The following is a 24,429-nucleotide window of genomic DNA, read 5'->3' as shown; positions in this document are numbered from 1 at the left end:
TAATATACATTATGAATATGTAGTTATTAGTTGCCATTGAGTCACCTCTGACTTATAGCGAGTTTATATAACAAACCTGAACGTTGGTACATCCTGCACCATCTTCATTGTCTCGTTGTTGGGGCTCTTGATCATTGTGTCAGTCCACCTCATGGAGGGCTTCCTTCATTTTCGCTGACCCTCTGCTTTACTAGACATGATGTCCTTTTCTAGCAATTGCTCTTCCCTGATGATGTGTCCAAAGTAAGCAAGCAGAAGTCTCACCACTCTAACTTCTAGGGAGCATTCCAATTTTATGAATATTATGAATATACTGGGTGGCATATGCTTAGGAAAAGAAAAAGAGAATCGTTGAGGACTGGGTAAAACTAGATTAGTCAAATAGACTCCAACTGTTATAACCAGGAGGAGCCAAGACGCAGCCAGTCCAACCTCTTCCTGTTACAGAAAAGGGAGCTGAGGCCAGAGGGGTGTGCAAGTTGTCTGAGGTTACCCAGAACTGGCCAGCGGCAGAGCTGGACTAGATTCCAGACTCTTGGATTTTGGTGGGTGCTTCTTCCACAGCATGGACTGCCCCAGGCAGTGCAGAGAGCCTGGAGATTAGTTTAGGGCACAGTAAGGAGCCTTTATCAAAAGAATGAGAAAAGCAGTGAGCTTTGTAGTCTGATATTTCTGGCATTAAATATGACCTTGTAACCTTGGGTGAGATATTTAACTTCTCTGAACTGTTTTCACTTCCTTAAAATGGAGATTTTTTTTAAAATGTTAGATTAAAATTCATATCTAATGGAATTGTTCTGCAGACTGTATGAGGTAATGTAGGTAAAACATCAGTGCTATTACTGGGCTCAGGTTAACTAAACCCACTGCCATCAGGTTAACTACATAGAGTTAAAAATGAATTAAAAATGAGAGACGTCCTCATTCCCATTCCTATGCGGTCTTTGCTGCATGGCAACTATGTAATAAGTCCAGTGGAGGGATGAGAGAGGAGATTTGGTAAAAACCTCATCAGAGAAGCTTATTTATTTATTTTTAACAGATAGTATGGAATTCCTTTTAATTGTGGTTCTTTGAATTTGAGTTATTCCATTGCCTCCCTGTATATTTTGGCCTTTTGATAGTTTAAAATTATTATCCTTCCTGTTTTTCTTTTTAATTTATTTGCATCAGTTTAGCATGTAATATTTTTCAAAAGTTCTTAGCTTCCTATATGTATATAAAATTTTTCAGATGCCATGGTTGATTTCTACACCAGTGCACTTAGTTCAAGTAGTAAAGATGGTATTATTTTGTAAAGAGTTTCAGTTCTTTCTAGGAATAACCTTGCAGTCCAAATATTTCTTCTGTTGCAGTTTATATCATATTCAGTACTTTGAGTTGTTTTTGTAACTCTTAAAAATTTCTAATTAGAAGTATTTCTCTAAAATGATGTACCGTGGTGTGGCATTTGGCTGCCACACGGTCTGGGTAAGGCAAAACCTTGAAAGCCTAATCCTGAAAATTTCAACCAAGGAATTTTTTAGAAAACTTTTTCCCCCTCAGGTGAGTAAAAGCATTTTTACATTTTATTCATAGATGATTTTTTAGAAAAAATGGCACATTTCTTTTCCTTTCTATACTTCTGGTGCCACATATTTCTGTAGTAGTGACATCAGTAGTGTTTGTAGCCTAAAAAAAAAGGTGGATCCCATTTACAAGTTCAGCTGAAAATGATTCCTCAGTAGCACCAGCTTGTATCATATCACACACACACACACACACACCCCACAAGGATACTGTATCGGAAATTTAGCATGATTGCACCTGTTAATACTGATAGTGTTAATAACAGTATTCTCATCTGCTCTCTCTTATTCCATGCCTGGACATGATGGGCTTTAAGTTTTTCAGGCGGGCAGACCAACTATACTTCCTGCCTTTCAAAGAGTCACATGTGATAGAGAACACATTTCCAAAATTCAAGCAGTATATCAGATCCTTGTTTTCTCTGGTGGGGCATATCTTTTAGAAGACGTTTATATTAAGAATGAAGACACGTTTATCACTGTGGAATCTAAATTAGTTTTAAAATCTTTTTTCTTGTCAAAACAGTCTTCCTTTTAATGAAAATGGCCTTTGTCTTTTGGGGGAAAGCAATGAGAAATTAAAGGCATTCTTCTGGAGATCCTTCAGGTGAAGAGAAAAACCTGAAATTGCTCTTGGAGGAATTATTACAGACCTAAAAAGTCAAAGGTAAATTTTAAGACATTTCTTTAAAAGGCAAATATTAGTCCTTGAAATATGGAGATGTTGACAGTGACTGGTATTTTGTGCCGAGAGATCATTCACTGTGCTGAGTTATTTGGGATTCATATTCACCTCTAGGTGAATGCATTTAGTCACAGAGGGCAGGAAGCATTGCATTGCCAAGATGATTGTCTCCACCAGTGGGCACTGATGGGGGCGATCCTTATCAAAGTGTTGTATTCCATCCCTTTGGAGGTCTGAGTTCTGGGAAGTAACCAACAGATATTTGGTGTGTCAGTCACACACACTATTAGGTGTTGGGGCAGATACAAAGCAAACTAAAACATGACCGTGGACCCAAGGTACACATTAAATGGTCAACACTTGTTGGCACGGTTGGGAACCAGAGGCTGCTTAAACACCAGCCCAGTAAGCTCAGCAAATTTAAAATCTAATTGAAAAGTCATTTAGGGCCTCCCCCCTCACCCCCCAAGCTACAGAACATAACTCAGCCTGGCTTAATCAAAAAGAGAAATTATTGACTCGTGTATCTAAAAATCTAGATGTAGTTTGGTCTAAAAGCTCAAATGGTTTACCATTACCTGTTTTTGTTTTTGTTTTTCTTTTCTTTTTCTCTCGACTCTGCTTTCTTTGTGTTCGCTTTATCTTGACTCTTGTGGCGGCAAGATGGCCTCAACAGCTAGAGCTTTACATTTTCCATCTCTGAGTCCAGCAGGAAAGTGTCTCTTCCCCTAACAGTTTGAATAAAAGCCTTGGGCCTGACTCTCACTGGCCCATAGTGGGTCATGTGTTTGTCCCTGAAGCAGTTGCGTGGCCAGTGGAACAGGAAGTGCTTATCGCTTGGGTACTATTTACATGTTCCACTTCTGTGACAGGGCTGGGAATCAGGGAGGGGCTTTCCCCAGGTGAGAATATGGGCACCATCACCAGATGTAGCTGAATAGATGCTCAGCAGCAAGACAGCAGGTATGTGTCACAGGTAAACAGGACTAATACAAGAGGGAAAGCCAACTTGGCTTTAAACAATTAAGAGGGTAGTTATATGATTATGTCATTAAATGTGCTGTAGGAATTGAGAGAAGGATATAAGTGAGGGCTGGAGTGATTGGGGCATTGAAGCTGCATTGAGCACAGATGGATATGAACTTGGCCTTTAAGGATGGGTAGGATTCTTAGTTCAACTCTCCCAAGACACCAGTGAGGAATGCCTGGTGTTCTCAGAATTGATGATGTCCATTCCAGCCCTTTGTGACTCTCCAGTGGAATGATGTAACACTGCATAATAGAGCCAACCCTTAAGGCTGACACAGGGACATAGAAGATAAACTCTCAACTTGGACAAATTGTAGATGTGACAAAAAGCTTGGGAGTCATTCAACAATACTAAAAAATAAATAAATTATGGTACAGATGCATGTTAGACTCTTTCTAGCCAGTTAGTCATATCCTTATTTCAGTAGATAGTTATTGATCACCTATCGAAATTATTTTGAAGAATTTTTAAATAAGAAAAACTAGTATACAGAATTGTTTACAGCATGATCTCAGCCATCTGAATACTGCTTAGAACAAAAAACCTAGAATACTCTAGACTTTCTGGAGCCATGGAGGCTGGATGAAACCCTGAAACTATCTCCCTGTTAAAATCTATGTCTTAAACCAAAAATATTCCATGAAGTTTTCTTAAAACCAAACAGTAATCTAACTTAACTAGTAAAAAAACACCTGCCTTGAGCATTGTACTCTTTTAAGAACTGTGTATACGGGATCAAAATAACAATAGCAACTCTAAAGATTAGAAAGAAACCTTAGGGGACAGTGTGTTTATGTTAAAGGGGGAGGAACAACTCAGAAAAGGAGGGTGAGAATGGTTGCACAACTCGAAGATATAATCAGTGTCCCTGAATTGTACATGTAGAAACGGTTGAATTGGTGTGTTTTGCTGTGTGTATTCTGAACAACAACAAAAAGAAAAAAAGAACAATGAGAGGGAAACAAGCGTAGAAGGAAATACATCAAAAATGATATGTGGTTGCCTCTGTTCTTTGTTCTTACCTGTACTTTCAAAACAAATTTAAAAGATTATACAGCTATGAACTGGCTTAACCAAGAGACAGCCTTTGAAACATGGAACTCAAATCTTGTGCAGAAGCATCAAGTTCTGCAAAGGCAGAACCATAAACTACCACAAGTTCTATAAATCATGGCGGCAGTCTCAAAATACAGGACCTTTAGCTCATGCAGAGGGACCAGCCGAGGAGATAAATCATCTATGTCTGCATTCATGGAGAACAGTGATGGTGGCAGTTTACACAATGCCCATTATTTTTGATTAAGAATTTCATCTTCTCTGCTTAAAAATCTAAGGAACTCGGTTAGGTCAAATCGTTGGTGGTACTTCAGAACTTCTGTCAACTTATCTTAAGTAGATCCAGGCCTTATCTTTCACAACGTGCCTTCCCCCTACCCCAACACTATCTCATTTTCCTGCCTCACACGAGGCACTGTTTCCTTAGTCCACTTATTTCTGTCGCCTGTATGTTTCTTGGTTGAAGCTCCAGAACTGCTTTTGCTATAGCATTGCTCTTTGGCTTCTTTAATTTGAAATCTCAGAGGCATAGTCTTTCATAGTTTCCAAAGCACTCTCACTCACATATCTCAATTGATACCTTGCGATAGAGCTGGATGACGTATAGTCCCTATTTAAAAGTATGAGGAGAGGGCTCAGAGTTTTTAACTTGCTCAGTATTACACAATCCAGGTCTGATGACTCCAGATCCATGGCTTTCTATTGCCCCATGCTGCCCCCAAACACTTAGGGGTGTGCCACTGTATGATGAGTGATAAACCAGGAAGGAGGACTAGATCCCTTGTTGATAATTATATGATAATCACCCTTGCATCTTTTTAAAATTTACATTTCCTTTGAAATGTTTTCTTCTCAGAGACAATGCAACTAGTACTCTTCACTCTAGTTAACCACCTTCCCACCTGATACCTTTTTTCAATTCTGAAATCTTGCTTAGATGTACTTAATATGATTCTCTATAATTTTTTTTTATACGTTGTAATTTGAACCACTTTTCTACTACATGTATTTGTCTTTAATTTTTTTCTCCTCAAATGGTAAAGTCTTGGAAAGTGAAAGCTGTGTTTTCTATTTCCTTAATAGTTTTCTCCTAGGGAGAAGTTCAACAAGTGCTGACCAACCAAACTTGAGGAACTAAAATAATTCATCCTTCAGGAATGTTTTCATAGCATTTCTGCAAATAATTATGAGATTAAACTTTCCTGAAAATTTTACTGAAACATCTGTTTTTCAAAATTAACTTGGAAATATTAAGAGCCTTAGGCATATCTGTACCCAGCAGAAAGTCATTTACTATTCCAGAACTCCTAGCTGGAACGTTTCTTTTCCTCCATGTTAATAAACCCTGGCCCCGAAACAGGCAGGGACACTGCTCCACTCACCAGAAAACCCACTATTTACAAAACGTACGGTCACTTCAGAGGCTACAGCTGCTCTGTCTTGGCATCAGTACTCATCTACAGATTGTCGCTTATTCAGAATACAAACCTTTCCCAAAATCTTCTCTGACTTTTGGAGTGTAGGATTGATAGACCAGTTACGGAAATCTCAGAAGCAGCATCTCACACTAGAGTTCTTTAAGCAGACTTGATGGCAATGGTTTGATTTGGGTTTGGTTTATCTAGATCTTTACTGGTAAGGAAGGAGTCCCTGGGTGGTGCAAACTGTTAAGTGGTGGACTACTAACTGAAAGGCTGGTGATTTGAACCCACCCAGAGGTGTCTCAGAAGAAAGTATGTCAGTCGGTCACTGAGCCAGATCCTGGGGCAGTAGCACTAACCACAGCAGTCATGGTCTCTGCTCTGTGGGGTTTACTGTCTTGGAGAGACAGACATTACCCACATTACACCAATAATAATAACCACAATTGTGCTGAGTCTAAAAAGAAAATGTACACCATGCATTGAAAATAAATAATAAGGGGCTTAATTTAAGCTGGAGATGGGGACGGAGTACCAGGAAGGCCTCTCTCAGGAAGATGAGTATAAGCAGAGGCTTGAGGGTGGAGTTGAGTTTGCCAGGTGAAGCAGGAAGTGGGTGGGGGGGGGGTAGGTAAGAGCGTTCCAAGCACAGGAAACTTCACACGTGAGGTCTGAGACTGATGGAACTGAGAAGACCAGTGATCAGGCAAAGCTTTGAGGTCACTATAACGATTTTTTCCTAAGAGTAATTGGAAGTCATCTTTTGAGTGATATCAAATGAGTATTTTTTTTAAAGATCACAGTGACTCTTGTTTGGAGAGTGAAATGGAGGAGGCAAAGCATGAAAGCAAGGAGACCTGGTAAGAGCCTGCTGTGGTAGACTGTAGACGAGCGATGGGGGTGGCTTAGATTAGGGTGGCAATGGAGAGAAACAGAGGTTTGCACATAGATTTAGGGGATAGACTCATCAACTTAGTGAGTGATTGGATGTGGAGAATAAAGGTGAAAGAAGTGTCAAGAATCTAAATCTCTGATTTCTGGCATGATTAACTGGGTACTGAGGGTGCTTTTGAACCATTTAAGTGAAGATGTCCAGAAAGCAGATGGATGTAAAGGTGTGGAGCTCAGAGGAACAGTGCGAACTGGAGCTATCTGTCTGGGAGTCAATACATGTACTAGATGAGACAGAGCCATGCAGTCAAGAGAGAGCCCTGAGAAAGGATGTGGACTGAGAAGGCCCGAGCCCGGAGAACCCTTGACACTTAGGAGTTGGCTAGACAAAGAGCAGTTAGAAAAAGGTAGAAGACATATTCAAGGAAAATCCATGTATTTCCTACAAATCAAAACCATAGTGAAATACCACTTCACACCCACTTGTTGGTTGCCTTGAGTTGGCTCCCACTCATGGTGACATTGTATGTAACAGAACAAAACGTGCCTTTCCTGCTCCATCTTCATGATCATTGGTATGTTTGAGCCCATCTCATTGAGGGTTTCCCTTGTTTTTGTTGACCCTCTACATTACCAAACATGATGTTCTTTTCTAGTGATTGATCTTTTCTGGTGATGTGTCCAAAGTAAGCAAGACGACAAAATTAAAAAGACAATAGGGAGTGTTGGGAGGTTGTGGAGAAATTGGAACCCTTGTCCGTTGCTGATAAGGATATAAAATGGTGCAGCTGCTGTGGAAGATAATTTGGCAGGTGCTCAAAAAGTTAAACATAGAATTGCCATATGACCCAGTTACATGTCCAAGAGAATTGAAAGCAGGAACTCAAACAGATAATTGTACACCAGTGTCCATTGCAACATTATTCACAACACCCAAAATGTGGAAATAATTCAAGTATCCACCAACTGATGAATGCATAAGCAGAATGTGGTATATACACATAAAAACCCAAAACCAAACCCATTGCTGCTGAGTTGATACCAACTCATAGCCACCCTATAGGACAGAGTGGAACTGCCCCATAAGGTTTCCAAGGCTGTAATCTTTACAGAAGCAGACTGCCACATATTTCTCCAGCAGAGTGACTGGTGGGTTCAAACTGCCATCCTTTCAGTTAGCAGCCGAGCACTTAACTGCTGCGCCACCAGGGCTCCTTTTATATACACATAAAAAAAAAATAAAAAAGAATGAAGTTCTGACATGCTATGACTTTGGTGAACCTTGAAAACATGCTAAGTGAAATAAGCCAGATTAAAAAAAAAAAAAAGCCAGATACTGACTGACAAATAGTGTATAATTCCACTTACATGAAGTATCCAAAATACGCAAATTCGTAAAGACAGAAAGTAGAGATTACCAGGGGCTTGGGGAGAGGGGAGAATAAGGAGTTACTGCTCAATGAGTTTGGGGTTTCTGTTTGGGGTGATGAAAAATTTTGGAAGTAGATAGCGGTGAAGGTTGTGGATCATTGTGAATGTAATTAATGCCACTGAATTCTACATTTAAAAATGGTTACAATGGCAAATCTTATGCTCTGTCTGCGTGTGTGTATATATATGTATATATTCACCCACATTTTATATATATATATGTATGCCACAACCCATTGCCATCGAGACAACTCCGACTCATAGTGACCCTGTAGGACAGAGTAGAACTGCCCCACAGAGTTTCCAAGGAGCGCCCGGTGGATTCAAACTGCCAACCTTTTTGGTTAGCAGCTGTAGCACTTAACCACTATGCCACCAGGGTTTCCATGTAACGTATATATAGTTTATATATAGTTTTAGCATCTAATTTAGCAGGGAACATTTTTATTTTTGGAAATAGACCACTTTTAGAAAATACAAAGGTTGATTCATATGTCCACTCCTGCTAGCAGCTAGGCCATATTAGAAAAATAAACTTAAAAATGAGTTTATCTCTGTTAAGACTATCAACTTATTGTTGTTAGGTGCTGTTGAGCCGATTTAGACTTCTGGTGACCCTGTGTCACAGCATAGCACTTCCTATAGGGTTTCGAGGCTATCGTTTTTACTGGAGCAGATCCACAGCAGATCTTTCTACTGCAGAGCCCCTGGGTAAGTTCAAATCCCTGGCCTTTCAGTTAGCAGCCGAGTGTTTAACCATTGGTCCACCAGGGCTTCTATCGACTGTCTTGATATACCATAAATAATCCTTAAATGAGAGAATAAGCTTTCGAGGGCAGAAATCCAGGTAATCAACAATAAATTTTAGCTAAAATCTGCCCTCATGTTTATATAGTGCTATGATGTTGTACTCTGACATTTCACAGTGAGGTATTAAAAAAAAAAAACCCAGTGCTTTCGAGTCAATTCTGATTCATAGTGACCCTACAGGATGGAGTTAGAACTGCCCCATAGTTTCCAAGGAGTGCCTGGCGGATTCAAACTACCGACCCTTTGGTTAACAGCCGTAGCACTTAACCACTATGCCACCAGGGTTTCCCAGCGAGGCATAGAGGGTAGATAGTCCTATTACATGAGAAAACAGGCTAAAAAACAGTAAGAGACTTGACAGCAGAACATTTACACCACTAATTATGCCTCTAATTGATTATTAGATCAGCTGTACCTAAGAAGGCCCCGAGAGAGTGGGACATAGAGTAGGCCACTTTTGATGGGAGAATAGGCTAGAAAAGTTTTGGGTATAGTCTGGAAACATGCCCATTTAGTTGAACAAATGTTTATTGAGCCAGATTGCATGGGTGAGTTCCCAGAACTCAAAGAGTAATGAATGACACATGGTCTCTGTCCCCAAGGAGTTGATAGACTGATGGGGGAAGGGGATGAATCAAGAACAGAAAGTATGTAAACCCTGAGATTGTGGGTGTTCCTCACATTCTTCTGCTGGAGAGGCAGGAGGACCTTTCCTGACCTGGTAGGAGGAGAGGGGAGTATGAATGGCCATAAGGGAAATGCAGAAAAGAACTTGAGGCTGGTGGTAGTTTGCTGAAAAAATAAATCTACTTAAGAATGTTGCCTAAGGCCAAGCCTTCCTTCACAAGCTACGTAAGTCACCGAGGGGACTGCTGGGGTCATGTTTTATTCTTTTTATTGAGTTAATTTGGCTGTTCCATTATGTAGCTGTATACCCCATGCCTGGTATTATCACCCACCCACATGCTCACACCTTGGGGGTGAACTAGGTCAATAGGTTCCGGTTAATCATTAGCCAGTGAGGGCAGCCTCTATAGCTGCATTCCCTGTGCTCTCAGACGTCTTACTTCCCCGATGTGTACAGCATCACCTCTCTCTTCACATCAAACTGTTAACTCCTGGAGAACAGAGAACATATTTCCTTATAATGCTAACCATGTACCAGGCACAACACAGCACTTACACAGAAAACAGATGGCAGTTGAACATGGATTTTGGCTCAGGGTATGATCTCAAATTCAACAGTGACTCCAGCCACGCTGCCCTTTTCATGTGAAAGACGATTCATTTCACAGCCAAGTTAATACTTTTAAAATGTGAAATTAAAACAATAAAGAAACTTCTCTTTTGAAGTGGAAAAATTATAGTCAAAGGAGAAAGAAACTTAGAGACATTATAGACCAGTCTGCTAGTGGAATATGGGAAAATGTTCAGTTATTCATAAGTTGCTTGATAATGGGTGAATAAATGCATGATAGAACTTTTAGAATTTGGCAACGCCTTCTGGAGAAACCATTAAATAAATGCATGCTTGATCTTACAAAGGCAAGAACTCTTAGAGAGATTTTAATTCTGAAAAATTCAATGGCATATAACTAAACTCCCATTAGAACAATGAATGAAAATATCCCAATGCCCAGATTAGTGAATTATTTTTACTAGGGCTTTCGGGCTCGTAAAAGTGAGATTTGGAGGGAAATCAGAGGATTTATCCTTGAAAGTAAGGTACTGATTATATAGAATGTGCTGACTTCCCCCAAGCAAATGGTACTTCTTTGGGCTACCTTCTGATAATTGTGAATCTCTCTTTGTCAATTTTGTTCTCTTGTTTCAGGAATGTGTAGACTCTCCAGCCTCAAATTTATCTCTCAAATTCAGTGTGGTCTGGCAAAGCCGCTTCTTGTTCATTGTGTTTGGAGTAATGTTTTAAATAGTTACATTCAGTTGTATCTGTTGCCTTTAAGCATGTGAAGGACATGTGCCTGTTTTCAAACACTAAGAGCAAGGGCATTTTTTTTATGTTCATTTGTGGTTAATCAGTTTTCTGTTCTTCCTGGAGACAAACTGCATAAAAAAGGTCGAGTGGTTCAGGGCCCCTCCCATAACATCAGAGGTGCGGATGAAATGAAAGAGTCGAATATTAATGAGTGTTTTTTAATCTGAGGGAAAATAAATACTTGGAAAAGGCAGAAAGTTCGTTGTTTGGAACAAGCGGTTAAAAGTTTTCAAAGGCATTCATAAAAATTTCAATAAGAGGAGTAATGAAAAGAAGCTGTTCCATGGAAGGAATTTTCTTCACATTACTTTCCCTCTTCTTTGACGTAGTAATAACCTGAGGGCCGTTTAATGAGTGTTAAATGAATGACTATACTATGCAGATTTGAGGAATTAACTGTTCTTTTTTTTTTTTTTTTTTTAAACTAGGTGCCTGTGTTTTAATTGTCTGAATATTTTCTACACATATCGCTCATTGCTTGGCACCTAATTTTTTTTTTCTTACTGTATGTTAATATACAACCTTGGCAGAAAAAAGAGAACAAACACATATGAAGAACTATGAGTAATAGGACATGTATAATTAAGTGTTGAGTTGTGTGTTAATGTACTCTGGAGGTGTAGAGACTGAAAGGAAGGTCAGTGAGGGTTGGAATATCTCGGGGAGCCTTTGAGGAGGTAGGGGATCAAATGTGAACAGCTTGCAAACATGGAAAGATTTAGGAAAGGACCTGGGAAGGGTTCCAGATAGGAATGGCTCAACGCAAGTGAAGATGTGCCTGAGATGTTCTCCTTGATTTTCGTTTTTATCTTCTAAATGCTTTTGTCAGAACACAGTTCTTATTTCTTTTTCTACATTGTTTTGTTTCATATTTTTCACCCCTCTCTTTCCAGGGCTAATGCTGAATTCTTGCAAATCACAGGAGATTTTGTTGTGTAAAATCCCAAAGGGTCACTTGCATAGACTTGTCTTCAGTAGCATATTTTTGTTGGTCATTTACTGCATCTTAATTCTTCAGCTTCCTCTTTGAACCCGCTGTGCAGAGGGCCTCCACAGTCGTCTTCTGTGATATTTCAGGCGCTTGAGCCATTAATTTCCCTTGTTACTTGGAGCAAAGATGGGATGGCTATTTTGTAGGAAGCATAATTTCGTGTCAGCCATTCACCAGTCACCTTTTTTCTTCTATGTTGTTGCATACAGACTTTTTTGGGGGGGTCACTTTTTTTTTCTTTTTTAATGCCACTTTCTTTGAAGTTGTATAGATCATATGACTCTAGGGGAGGGGGTTAAAATGAGATTCCTCAACCATCCAATCCCAGAAGTGCATACCAGAGGCGTATCTTAGGTATGGCAGGTACGGCACGTGCCCTGGGTGCCACTTCAAAGGGGGGTGATGGTGGGGCTGATGACGGAGGCACCACTGAGCAGTTTATATTATCCCTGTACTAAGGCACAACGTCCTCCCTCTCGCATGGTAGATACAGAGGCGTAGCGAGGAAGCGAGGGGAGCGTTGCGTGAGGCAGAAGGGGGCACGCCCCCCCCCCCAGGCTCAAGCCCAAGGGGGCACCAGACAAGGAGCCGAATGACATTTAGAGGCACCATGAGTATGAAAGGTGCCTGACTGAGGCAGTCGGACAAGATGGCGGAAGGCGTTTCAGCGTCTGTTCATCTTGAAATTGGGGAGTAAGGGCACAATTTAGAGATCACCTTGGGCTCTTTAATTGGGGGGTGGGGAGCGCAATTTAGAGATTGCCCCCAGGCTCTTGCCACCCTCGCTAAGCCCCTGAGGGGCGCAACTTCAGTGCTTGCCATAGGTGCTGTTTTTCATAGATATGTTTAACTCATGCCTCCTAATGGCCCTTTCATTTTCTTCTTTGTGTCCCTGGCTCCACCTCCACCCGCAAACCCATTCACAAAATAATGATGCCCATACTTTAAGACAAATTAGGAAAACACACAATACTTCAGATACTAACCTATCTGAAAAGACTTAGAATTTGATTCTTTCTCCCAGTGCCATGCTACTGAAAATGGCATGTAGGCACACATACACACTCCTAACAGGCTTCTTAACCAGTTGCCATCATACCAATTCCGACTCATGGCAACCCCATGTGTGTCAGAGTAAAACTGTGCCCTGTAGGGTTTTCAGTGGCTGGTTTTTTGGAAGTAGATTGCCAGGCCTTTCTCCCAAGGTGCCTCTGGATAGACTCAAGCCTCCAACCTTTCAGTTAGCAGCCAAGCGTATTAACCATATTAACTCCAACAGGCTTCTTAGGGTCCGTGAAATAATGAGAATAATAATAATAATAGTAGTTATGAAGCCTTTTATCCTGTCCCGCTTTTGCCTGAGAGCAGTAAAGCCCCTATTAGAAAGCAAAAACTATAGTGTAAGTAAACGGTGTTTTTTATTATTTTTTTTAAAGAGGGAAAGCACAGATGGGGTCAGCTGAGTTTGCAGCCTAGTCAGCTTTTCTACAGTTTTTCTTCTGCTGATTCTTTTCTGTGAGAATAGCTGGGCTTCTGCTTAATCTAAATACTTAAAAAAAAATAAATAAATACTTAGAAGGCAGTAATTAAGAAAAGAACTCATCAGCCAACCTATCTCTACAATGATCTAGCTGGATAATCTTTGTCTGTCTTTAGTAAGCGTTTAAAACTTGGCATCAGTACTAGCTCTTACGCTGCAGAGGACATCAGGCTGCCAGTGGGTCCAAGCTGAGCGCTCTCCTCATGGGAAATTCAAGGAGAACCACCTCAGGTCCCTACACCCACTTAGGTTCAAAGGGAAGAAAAAATGTCCCTGAAGAGTTAGAATCACAAGTTGTGTACTGTAGCTCTTACTCTGACAAACAGAGCGGCATTCCAAACAATTATTCTCAGCAAAAATAAGGAGGGGTCTTGATTTTTTGCCATTCAAACCAGTCTTCCTGCCTCTCAGAGCTCAAGGCTGTAAGGAAGAATATGTGTACTTAAAACCACCTCCTCCACCTATTAGATGAGTGCAGGGTAACTTGAAGCAAAATATCCAGTGAGTTGTTAGAACTATTGTACGTTCTATTGTGAGAGGTCAAAGGATAACAACTCAGTGAAAGGCTATCGGAACTATTTTTAAAGTAAGAATATAGGCAGAAGCCAAAGGAAACCTTAATCTTCCCTTCCCTCCACCCTTCCTGCCTTGGCTCTTTTTGGAGTCACGTTTGAGGACAGGCACTCTCTTCACTGAGGGGTAAGCCATGTATCAAAAGGCAGGGTCTTTTGTGACCAAAGTTACTCCTCTGTCCATAGGAATGTTGGCTTTCAGGTATAGCCCTGTTGTTGATTGTTGTTGTGCACTGCAGAGTCTGTCATTTTCCTCAGGAAAGTTGAACATAAAATCAAAATTGTTTTTATCTAGGCTAATTATATTATTAATTATGATACCACATGAGCTCATTTTTCAGGACATTCTCCATTTGGTATCTGTAGCAAAGTTTACAGTATTATCTTCTACTTGTTTGTATTCCTTCGCAAGTAATCTATTTTAATAACTAGCAACATAAATTTACAGTGTCACACGCATTAGTATTTTTTGTAATTCTTACTCATTTCCTAAAAAAAATTGTGTTTTCATAATGAATTTTTTAGCTTATATGGAAACCATGCAATATAAAATACTAACTGGCTTTGTTAGGGGAATATGATATTTTGAAAGTAAATTCTGACCAGTTGTAATGACTTGATCCCACCTGATAGTTTGATATTTCTTTGCCCTTTTGGTAAGTACCTGTGGAGAGGAGAGGAGGAATGAGCAGGTAGTAAACGTTGGAAAACACAGGGTTGTGTGAGATTTACTTAAACTTACAGATTTGGGGTATCTAGGCATACCTGGAAATAAACAGAAGCTGGTCTTTTCCTTCTGCACTTAGGGGAAGCTGCCACTCAGTATACAATGGTGATTTGGTTGTCACTGAATTCACTTATCAATATTTATGGAATGCCTACTACGTATCTAAGGAGCACTGGTTGTGCAACAGTTAAGCACTCGGCTGCTAACTGAAAGGTTGGTGGTTTAAGCCTACCTAGCAGCTCTGAGGAAGAAAGGCCTGGCGATCTGTTTCCTTAGAGATTACAGCCAAGAAAACCCTACGGGGCAGTTCTACTCTGTCACATGGGATTGCTATGAGTCAGAATCAACTGGACAGCACCTAACAATGATGACAATAAATCTGGCAATATTCTAGGCCCTAGGAGACATACGCTAGGAAAAATAACAAGCAGATGAGGTCCCCACTTTCATGCCTTACATTCTAGGAGAGAGATACCAAAAATAAACAAAATGCACAGATTCAGTTATCATGTGAGGTGGTGTCAGGTACTGTGGAGGGAATTCAAGCTGGTGAAGGGGACGGAAGGTGGTGGGGTGTGTGCTAGGTAAGGTGGCGAGGGGTGCTCCCTTCACTAAGGTGACACTGAGCAGAGACTTGAGGTAAGGGATATCTAGGGGAGACTGCTCCAGGCAAAGGGAACAGCTAGGGCAAAGGCATGAAACAGGAGCATGTTTGAGAAACTGGAAAGAGGCCAGCAGGGCTGTGCCTGATGAAGGTAGGGAAGAGTTGTGGGAGATTCCAGCCAGAGGCCAGACCATGTAGAGGCTTAACCCAGGTAAGGACTTCATCTTCTACTCAGGTGAGATGAGAACCTGTTAAGATGAGGGGATTCAGTTAGGTGGTCTCCAGAGCACCCTCCAATCTAAAACTGCTTTTTCTGTCTGCAGTATCATATGTCATAGAATATAATACCATTTATAATAGGTTTTCTGACGATAAATTGTAAAAACACTGCTGTTTCACGAGTATATCTTGCCAGTGGTCTGGTTGATAAGGCTTGGACATAAAATAATTAAAAACATTAAAATATTTTTTTCCAAAATGAGACATTAGTAGATGATATATTTTTTCCAAATCTTTCACTCAGTTTGTAGAACTGTGTATTGCTTTTTGGCTTGATAATTGTTCTCCTGCAGCTCATTAGGCTCCACATTCTTGCTCCGTGTTTCTGTAAATATTAAATACCTTCCTCTTTCATCTAACTACAACTGCTTATCTTCTATTTCAGCTGCAGTTTATTTCCACTTTGCATTAGGGAATATAAAACTGAGCCATGTTTAAGTAACTTAGTGTCAATCACCGGAGCCTAGATTCCACATTCCCAGGCTGAGGAGAAAGTAAATAAATTGGAGAAGCCTGATGACTAGGATGTGTCCATAATTGTCTCTTTCAGCAGAACTCCATGAAGAGGGCAGGCAAATCCCCTAGGCATCGCGTAGGTCACCGGGTGCGCTGCCTTATTACACAGCGTCAGCATAATCCACTCTCTTGGTCCTTTGTAGGGCACTGGGAATTGGCCACTCTGAGTTTATGCCACAGCTGCTGGCCTTCCAGCCTGTTCTGCTGCTCCTTCGACCCTTTTACAGAATGCTTCATTTCCATTAAAAATACCTTGTGTTAGTACACAAGCTGACGCTCTTCTATGGGATCCATCTTGTGTCACGCTTGGCCCCACCCACCCGTAACTGCTCGATTGTTGCCAAGGCTTCTCGGTAGGAAAATACCTGGTGCTACCAAGGGAGATACTTAAGGAGTGAATTTCCCAGACATAATACAGTCCTCATTCTTGAGTGGTTTATGAATCCCTATTATGTTAAGTCAAGCATTTTCTTTCAGTATTCTAGAATTTTTAAAAAATCCAGGGAACCTCATGTAAAGGATTGTGTTTTAATAGAAGTGGTAGTTCAAAACACCTCTTTAACTCATGGCTTTCAATTCTAATCAAAGCTCTGTTAATCCTTTGCTTGGGACATCCTGGTTTTTCTTTTGCTTTTTCTCAAAAAAAAAAAAAAAAAAAAAAGATTACACTCATTTGATTGAAATTTGATTCTTCTTAGTAAAACTGCCAATTTTAATTAAGTTTGGAAATTGAAATATGAGTGGAAATTGGATACAATTCAACATAGTTATTTCCTTAGAGTATTCTAAAGAAGGGATTGTGAATTTGTGCAGATGAAGACATTTTATATGGCTTTAATTGTTCCTGCTTCTATGAATTAAATAAACCTTTTTAGTTTTGTTGGTGTTCGTATGAATCCCTTTATGCTTATTGAAGGGAAGAAATCACTAAAAAAGATGTTCAATTTTAAACTAAGGCTATTTCTTTTTATTAGCTATAGCAACTAGTCCATTCAAGGGTTTTAATTAGGAAAATTAGAGGCATTTTGTGTTGTGAAAATTACACTTGATTTTAAAGAAACTTGAGAGTTGGGTGTTTATTTTTCTGTGAATGGTGTGTGCTCTGTGTTCTTACTAATTTGTATTCATGGGTGTATTATTCACATTTTCTGTGCTCATTTCCAAGGCAATTTGGACCTGATAAACGTTGGGGACATATGTACTTTTTTTACTCTTAAACTTGATTCTTGAATGGAGAAATTAAGAGATGTTTATTTTGGTGTCTTTAATTAAAACATTAATTTTTTTTTTTTTAACTTACTTTGATTTCTCTTAACTGTAAAGTAAAAGAGGAACCAAAGAGAGTGTTTTGGAAATCTGAGCTGTGGTTTCTCTGAGCACTATTTGGTTTGAGCACATTCGTGGTAAAAGTTGACAATTACCTGAATGTGCTTTTGGTATTATTCTTTCTTGGCTTCATTGGATTTCACCTATATATGCCTTTTATTGCCTAATTTTGTATGCTTTGAATTTTTTCTCTAATGTCTATTTGGGAGATGCTGTGTCTTGAGGATTCTTTTTTCTCCTCCTCCTGACTTTACATCTGACCATGTGTAATTGTTTCCCCATCAGTATAATCAAACTAATTTGCTTTTGCAGCCACTAGTTGAGGGTATGGGCTGGTGCTTCTTAAAGCCTGGAGAATATGCCCTCTACCATGGTCCTGTTGGAGTCTTTGGGTGGTGTAAACAGTTAATGTACTCAGCTGCTCACCGAAAGGTTGGCAGGTCAAGTTCACCCACAGGGACCTTGGAAGAAAGCCCTGGTGATCTGCTACTGAAAAATCAGCCATTGGAAACCCTGTGGAGCACAGTTCTACTCTGACATGTGGTCACAGCAAGTAGGAATCAACTTGACAGCAGCTGGTATCTGGCATGGCCCTGTTAGCCACACCCTCAGGGTATTGTTAACAAAAGTATTTTTTTTAAAAAAAACAAGTACTTGAGATTTGTGAGGACTAAAAATGTAGATAGTTACAAGTCAGACTCTTATTTAGGTATAATATTTTTAATCTTTTATAAAAAATATAATAAATATTCTAAGGCACCATGATTTTTAGACCTACTTCTTCAGTGAACTTCAAGGTCCCATGTTGTAATTCTTTCCTAAAAAAAGCCAAAAAAGTGTGCCATAGAATTTTGTGTTATTGAAGATAGAGTAACAGTAGAAAAATGGTTTTTTTCCCTCCCTTTTTAAAACTGATCCCTATTTAATAGGTGACTAGCACATAATTTCCATTGAAAAGTTTATTTTGAAAAGTGTTTAGGTAGAATCAAGAGAAAGTAGGAAAGCTTTGGTGAGTAGCATCTGGGGTCTTAAAAGTTTGCAAGTGGCCATCAAAGATACTCCACTGGTCTCACCCCATCGGGAACAGGGGAGAATGAAGAAAACCAAAGACATAAGGGAAAGATTAGTCCAAAGGACTAATGGATCACAGCTACCATGGCCTCCACCAGGCTGAGTCCAGCACAACTAGATGGTGCCTGGCTACCACCACTGACTGCTGTGACAGGCATCACAATAGAAAGGCCTGGACAGAGCTAGAGAAAAATGTAGAACAAAATTCAGATCCACAACAAAAGACCAGACTTATTGGTCAAGACTGGAGAAACCCCAAGAGTATAACTCCCGAAACCAAAAAACCAAACCCATTGCCGTCGAGTCGATTCTGACTCGTAGCAACCGTATAGGACAGAAGAGGCCCCCAGACACCCTTTTAACTCAGTACTGAAGTCACTCCTGAGGTTCATCCTTCAGCCAAAGATTAGACTGGCCTGTAAAACAAACAATACTACACATAGTTCAGCCACGTATATGAAACCAAATGGGCACACCAGCCCAGGGTCAGGGATGAAAAGGCAGGAGAGGACAGGGAAGCTGGAGGAATGGAACTGGGGAACCCAGAGTCGAGAAGGGGAGAGTGTTGACATGTCAAGGGGTTAGCAGCCAGTGTCACAAAACAATATGTATACTAATTGTTTAGTAAGAAACTAGATCTGTAAACCTTCATTAAAAGCACAATAAAAAATAAAAACAGGATCCAGCAATCCCAATCCTAGGAATATATCCTAGAGAAATAAGAGCCATCATGTGAATAGACATATGTATACCCGTGTTCGCAGCATTATTCACAATAGCAAAAAGATGGAAGCAACTTAAGTACTCATCATCAGATGAATGGATAAACAAACTCTAGTACATATACACGATGGAATACTATGCAGTGATAAAGAACAATGGTGAATCTGCGAAACACCCTCAAAACATGGATGAATCTAGAGGGCATTATGCTGAGTGAAATAAGTCAATCACAAAAGGATAAATATTGTATGAGACCACTATTATAAAAACTCATGAAAAGATTTACACACAGAAAGAAACAATCTTTGACGGCTATGAGAGAGGGGAGCCGTGGGGAGGGGGAAAAAAAAGAGAAAGTAGGAAAAAAGAAGAGGGAAGGAGGAATATGAGGACTTCTATTGGATTCTTCCTGCCCTTTCCTTTTGGTTCGTAAAAAAAAAAAAAAAAAAACTGGTGCCCTTTCCTTTTGGTTCATACTTAAGTTAAAAAGATAGGAAGACTGATTCTATGGAGGGGAGAGAACAGGAGTTGTTGAGAGAGGCTTTAAGTTTAGGGCAAATTATCCAAAGAACCTGGATAACATAATAATATGGATATACACACACACTAGCTTATATAACTGGGTAGGGAGTTGGAACAAGAAGAGACTGTTCAAAGAAAGGGGACCCTATGGGGCAGCTCTACTCTGTCATGTAAGGTCACTGTGAGTTGGCATTGACTTGATGGCAATGGGTTTTACTTCTAATTTTATGTAATATAGGGATTTTTTAAAAAAATCAAAACCTAATTTTAATTATATCCATTTATTCTTAGCAAGTGTGGTCAACCAGGAAAATGAGCTTGCTTCAAAGTGCAGGTTATTATCCAAATTGCAACACTCCCAGAGCCCCACTGGGAATCATTAGTGCAGATTCCACTGTCATGTTTGGTCTTGGGAGACTGTGCAGGAGGAACAATGATGTGAGGATAAGCCAACCAAATTGCAGAGTGCAGGATCTCAGAAGGGCAAATTTTCCAGAGATTATATTCATTTATAGCTCCATTGCAAAACTGTCTTTAGCATTTATTTTCAAATAATCCATTTGAAGTCATTCTATGAAGAGAGCCTTTTAGTAAACAAATACTGTACTTTCTGTGACTTGATGTTCTTCAAGGCTAAATGTTTAATAAACATGTTTTGTGGGTGGTTTTATGGTTGTACACTTTTTGTTCCTGGGTTGCTTTGGTGGTGATAGGCCTGAGTTCTGGTTTCTTCTCAGCAACATTATTACTGCATCCTCTTAACCCGCACACTGAATGCTTCTTGTCTGCTCTGTGTTACTTCTTTAAACACCACCTGGATGATCCCACCCTGCCATTGAGCCTCACTGCACAAAGAACAAAAGACCAAGTGCCCATTGTGTGCTAAGGCATGAGCCATGCATTACAGAGGGTGTGTGGTCATATGACTGGGCAGGTTGGTGTAGTCCAAAGGCCTGTATATTGGGCTGAGTGGTAGGACACCTGGATTCTGGTCTTAACACTCTGAAAGTAATTAGGTGTATAACTTTAAGATGAGACACTTCTTTGGTTTTTAATTTCCTAATCTTTTGGTGATTTCTAGGTCCCTTTTGAATCGACTCGACGGCAGTGGTAGTGGGTTTGCTCTTAAATTCTGGAATCTAAATCTGTAGATTATTATGAGTGGAATCAACATATAAGAATATAATGGTTTATAAGGAGCTAACTAGAAAAAGTACCTAGTGTCAGAGGGACCAACCCAGGTTTCAAATCATCAGTCCATTTTTAGTCTTTTTTTTTTTTAATATAACCTCCCATTCTAAACCTAAGACTTTCCCTATATTTATTCTTCCTCACATTCCCATATATATGTACTTTACCCCCACCTTTAAAATGTTCTGTAGCAGTTATTTATTGCTGCATAACAAGCTACCCCAGAACTTAGTGGCTTAAAACAACAACTCTTTTCTTTGCTCACAATTCTACAATTTGGGCTAGGCTCTGCTGGGCAGTTCTTCTGTCTCTCTCATATGGCTGCCATCACCTGGGGAATCTACTTGGGTGGGCAGGTCCAGGGGACCCCACTCACGTGTCTGCTGCTTAGCTGGGCTATCCCACAGCAGCTTTCTGGAGGATAAGCCCCAGTGCACAGGCACGTGTTAAGCTTTTGCTTACAGTCTCATTTGCCAATGTCCCACTGGCCAAAGCAAGAGTCATGGCCAAGAACAGAGTCATTGTTGGAGGGGTTACGTGGGGTATGAATAGGGAGAGATGTGTTTGGGAATCATTAATGTGCAGTCTACCACATATTCATATCTTGAATTTGTATTTTTGAAGCCTGTACTTTAATGGGCCTTGATAATTTAAAGTACATTTCCACGTCTGTTTTCTGTCCTAGATTGTAACATTTCAGAGGGTAACAGTGCAGTTTTTGCTTAACAGTATCTGTGACCTGAAAAAAAATAAAATGGGGTGGAGGGTGTAGTAAATTATTTGTGATGGTAGAAGTGGGTGTCTGTACTTCATTGAGTGGCCAGGAGAAGTTTCCTATTCCCTTCTAGTTCTTCTGTCTTTAAGTACTCTTTTTCAGACTCCTTCGAAGAGTCCTCTTCTGAAGATTCTGACCATTGTCCTTTTTTACTCTGAACCCCTTTGTGGCGTTCTCAATTCCTATAGCTGCTCTTCCTAAGAGCATTGGAGTTCCTGGGTGGCGTAAACGGTTGATGCTCTTGGCTGTCAAACAAAAGGCTGTGGGTTTGGATTCACCCAGAGGCGTCTCAGAAGAAAGGCCTGGGGATCTACTTCTGAAAAATCAGCCATTGAAAACCCTGTGGAGCACAGTTCTCTGACACACATGGAGTTGCCCTGAATCGAATCAGTTTGACAGCTGGTGGTTCCTAAAGCCTTAATTAATCTCTCTTCGCAGCCCACATCTAGGTATGTTTAGCCTGAGAACCGCATTTATAACTGCATGTTGAACATCACCTGTGAATAACCTGTGAGCACCTGAAAATAATTCATCTAAAACATACCCTAACTTTACTTCTCTGCGTTTCCTATTTTAGGTAATGGTTTCACTGTTCTCAAAGGCTGGAAACCTCATAAGCATTCTTAACCCCTCCCTTTCCTTACTAGCAACCACATCCTGTGCCCCAGATCTCACTGCCCCAGGCTCACACTGCAATTACTGGCCTCCAGTCTTCATCCTTGCCCCACATACCATTCCACACACTGCTCTGGAATTCAGCCTCTTAGGGGGTCCTCATCATATAGCCCGCCTGACCCACAGCCTCCCATGACTCCTCACTGCCCGCAGAACAGAGGCTGGTCTTCTCAGCCTGGCGTTCAGAGTCCCATCAGCTTGAGCCCTTCACTGACATTTCCCATGTTTAATGACGTGTTGTCTTTACCAGAAGAGCCCTGGTGGCGCAGTGGTTAAGTGCTCAGCTGCTAACCAAAAGGTTGACGGTTTGAACCCACCCGCTGCCCCTTGAGACAAAGATGTGGCAGCCTGCTGCTGTAAAGAAATACGATGGGGAAGTTCTACTCTGTCCTATAGGGTCCCACTATGAGTGGGAATCGACAGCAGTGGGTTTTGGTTTTTGTTTTCTCCAAGCCTTTTCCTCCATGAAGGTCTGGCTCAATATCTCCTCCTCAGACAAACTCAGTGAGTAATGGCCTCTTCCTCCTCGCTGCTGTCACAGCACCCCATGCTCCCAGCACTTTTCACACTCATCTTTGCAGATGTCTGTTTCTGTCACTTTGTCATGAGCCCCCTCTTCTGGTTTTCTTTCACTACATAGATCTTTTAGAAGTTTGGAGATACATAGATTACATCTTTAAAATTCCAGTGTAGCAGCACTATATACCTCCTATGGAAGGCCCAGATTTTACACAAATAAGAAATCTTCTCTGGGGACACAAACCACCCAGTGTAGAGGTTGCTTTTAGAAAAGGTGAAACTTGCTAATTAAGGGAGACATTCTTCAACTTAGCAAAGGTCAGTAAGTATTTGGTGACGTTAGAGATGACTTTTGCTTTATGGACTAGTTGTGTATGCTCCCTCCTCAATGGTTTCTCCATAGATTTTTAAACTTTGGTGCATTAAGAGGGAGACACTGACAGACAGAGAGAAAGAATTGGGCTTTGGGAAGGAATACGTTAGTGAATCCCTTTTTAAAGCAGTCATTTTATATAATGTGAATAATTACCCCTTAACTGGTTTTCTGAATTCAGGTTTTTAAAGTTGCTGTTTAATTATAATAAATAAAGGAGTAATCTGCGAAACAGGTTAGCAGTAATATACACAGACTATGTTATAACGTTACTGCAAAGGGCTAAACAAAAAAGTATACAGAGTTCTGAAGTTGTTTGATCAGTGTTGTCGGCAAGTGTCTAAACGTTTCCCAGATTTGCAGCCGTGAAGGAAAAGAACGTGAAAAGTAAACAAGAAGTACTATAGGAAGGGAAGGTGATATACTAAGGAAGGACATTTACAGGTTCACATAATAGAAGGTGTGATTCATAGTTTTCTTGGATTGGCTAATGGTAAGGAAGGGAACCAACAAAGCCACTTCTAGAACAGCCTCCTGTTTTGGTGGGTCCTGCTTCCCCCGCTCCCCTTCGGCTGAGGGTTTGGTCTGTGCTGTAATTTACGAGCACACAGGTTACAGGTGTTCAGGTTGGCATGGACGCTCAGGTGCAGTGTGTCTGCCCTAGGGAACCAGCTGCAGCTTCGCAGTTTAGTCGCATGTTCATAACTTTAAGTCAAATACTCCTATTTTGCTTTAACCACAATTTGTTTTAAATACCCAAATTCAGCAAAGATTTATTATGGGCCTATTCTGGGGCAGCGCTATGGGTATATTGATGACAGTGACCACAGCTGACATTAAGGAGCGCTCACCATGTGCCAAGGGCTTTTGTAAACCCAGTTAATCCGCACCACATTCCTGGCTTTAAAATCCATGCTTCTAACGCTGTATCTTACCAGAAACCAAACCCACTGCTGTCAAGTCGATTCCAGCTCATAATGACTGCTAACTTTTTCCACACGTGGAAACAATTGATTGGACCCTCACTTGCTTATGCCCAGTTGCCCCCATGCCCTCCCCCCACCTACTGGGGCAGAGATTTGAGAAAAATAAAACTGCACTGAAGTGTTCCGTTAGCATTTGTTGCCCTTCTTCTCC

General features: G+C 40.6%; 1 protein-coding gene across 4 annotated transcripts in view; it reads left to right on the top strand.

Annotated features, from left to right (window-relative positions):
- PIP4K2A (phosphatidylinositol-5-phosphate 4-kinase type 2 alpha) overlaps nucleotides 1–24,429 on the top strand; it is a 197,107-nt gene that overhangs the window by 57,778 nt on the left and 114,900 nt on the right. The window contains exon 1 of one of the 4 annotated variants that reach the window (XM_064284917.1): nucleotides 2,102–2,235. The exons of the other annotated variants lie outside the window; for them this stretch is intronic. The gene's annotated coding sequence lies outside the window, so the exon portion shown is untranslated. Of the gene's footprint in view, nucleotides 1–2,101; nucleotides 2,236–24,429 lie in introns of those variants that run through there. 4 annotated transcript variants of the gene reach the window in all.

Source organism: Loxodonta africana, chromosome 4 (assembly GCF_030014295.1).
Source record: "Loxodonta africana isolate mLoxAfr1 chromosome 4, mLoxAfr1.hap2, whole genome shotgun sequence".
NCBI classification, from domain to species: domain Eukaryota; kingdom Metazoa; phylum Chordata; class Mammalia; order Proboscidea; family Elephantidae; genus Loxodonta; species Loxodonta africana.
The sequence above is the reverse complement of the archived record's forward strand: the minus strand, read 5'-3'. Positions and strand labels throughout refer to the sequence as shown.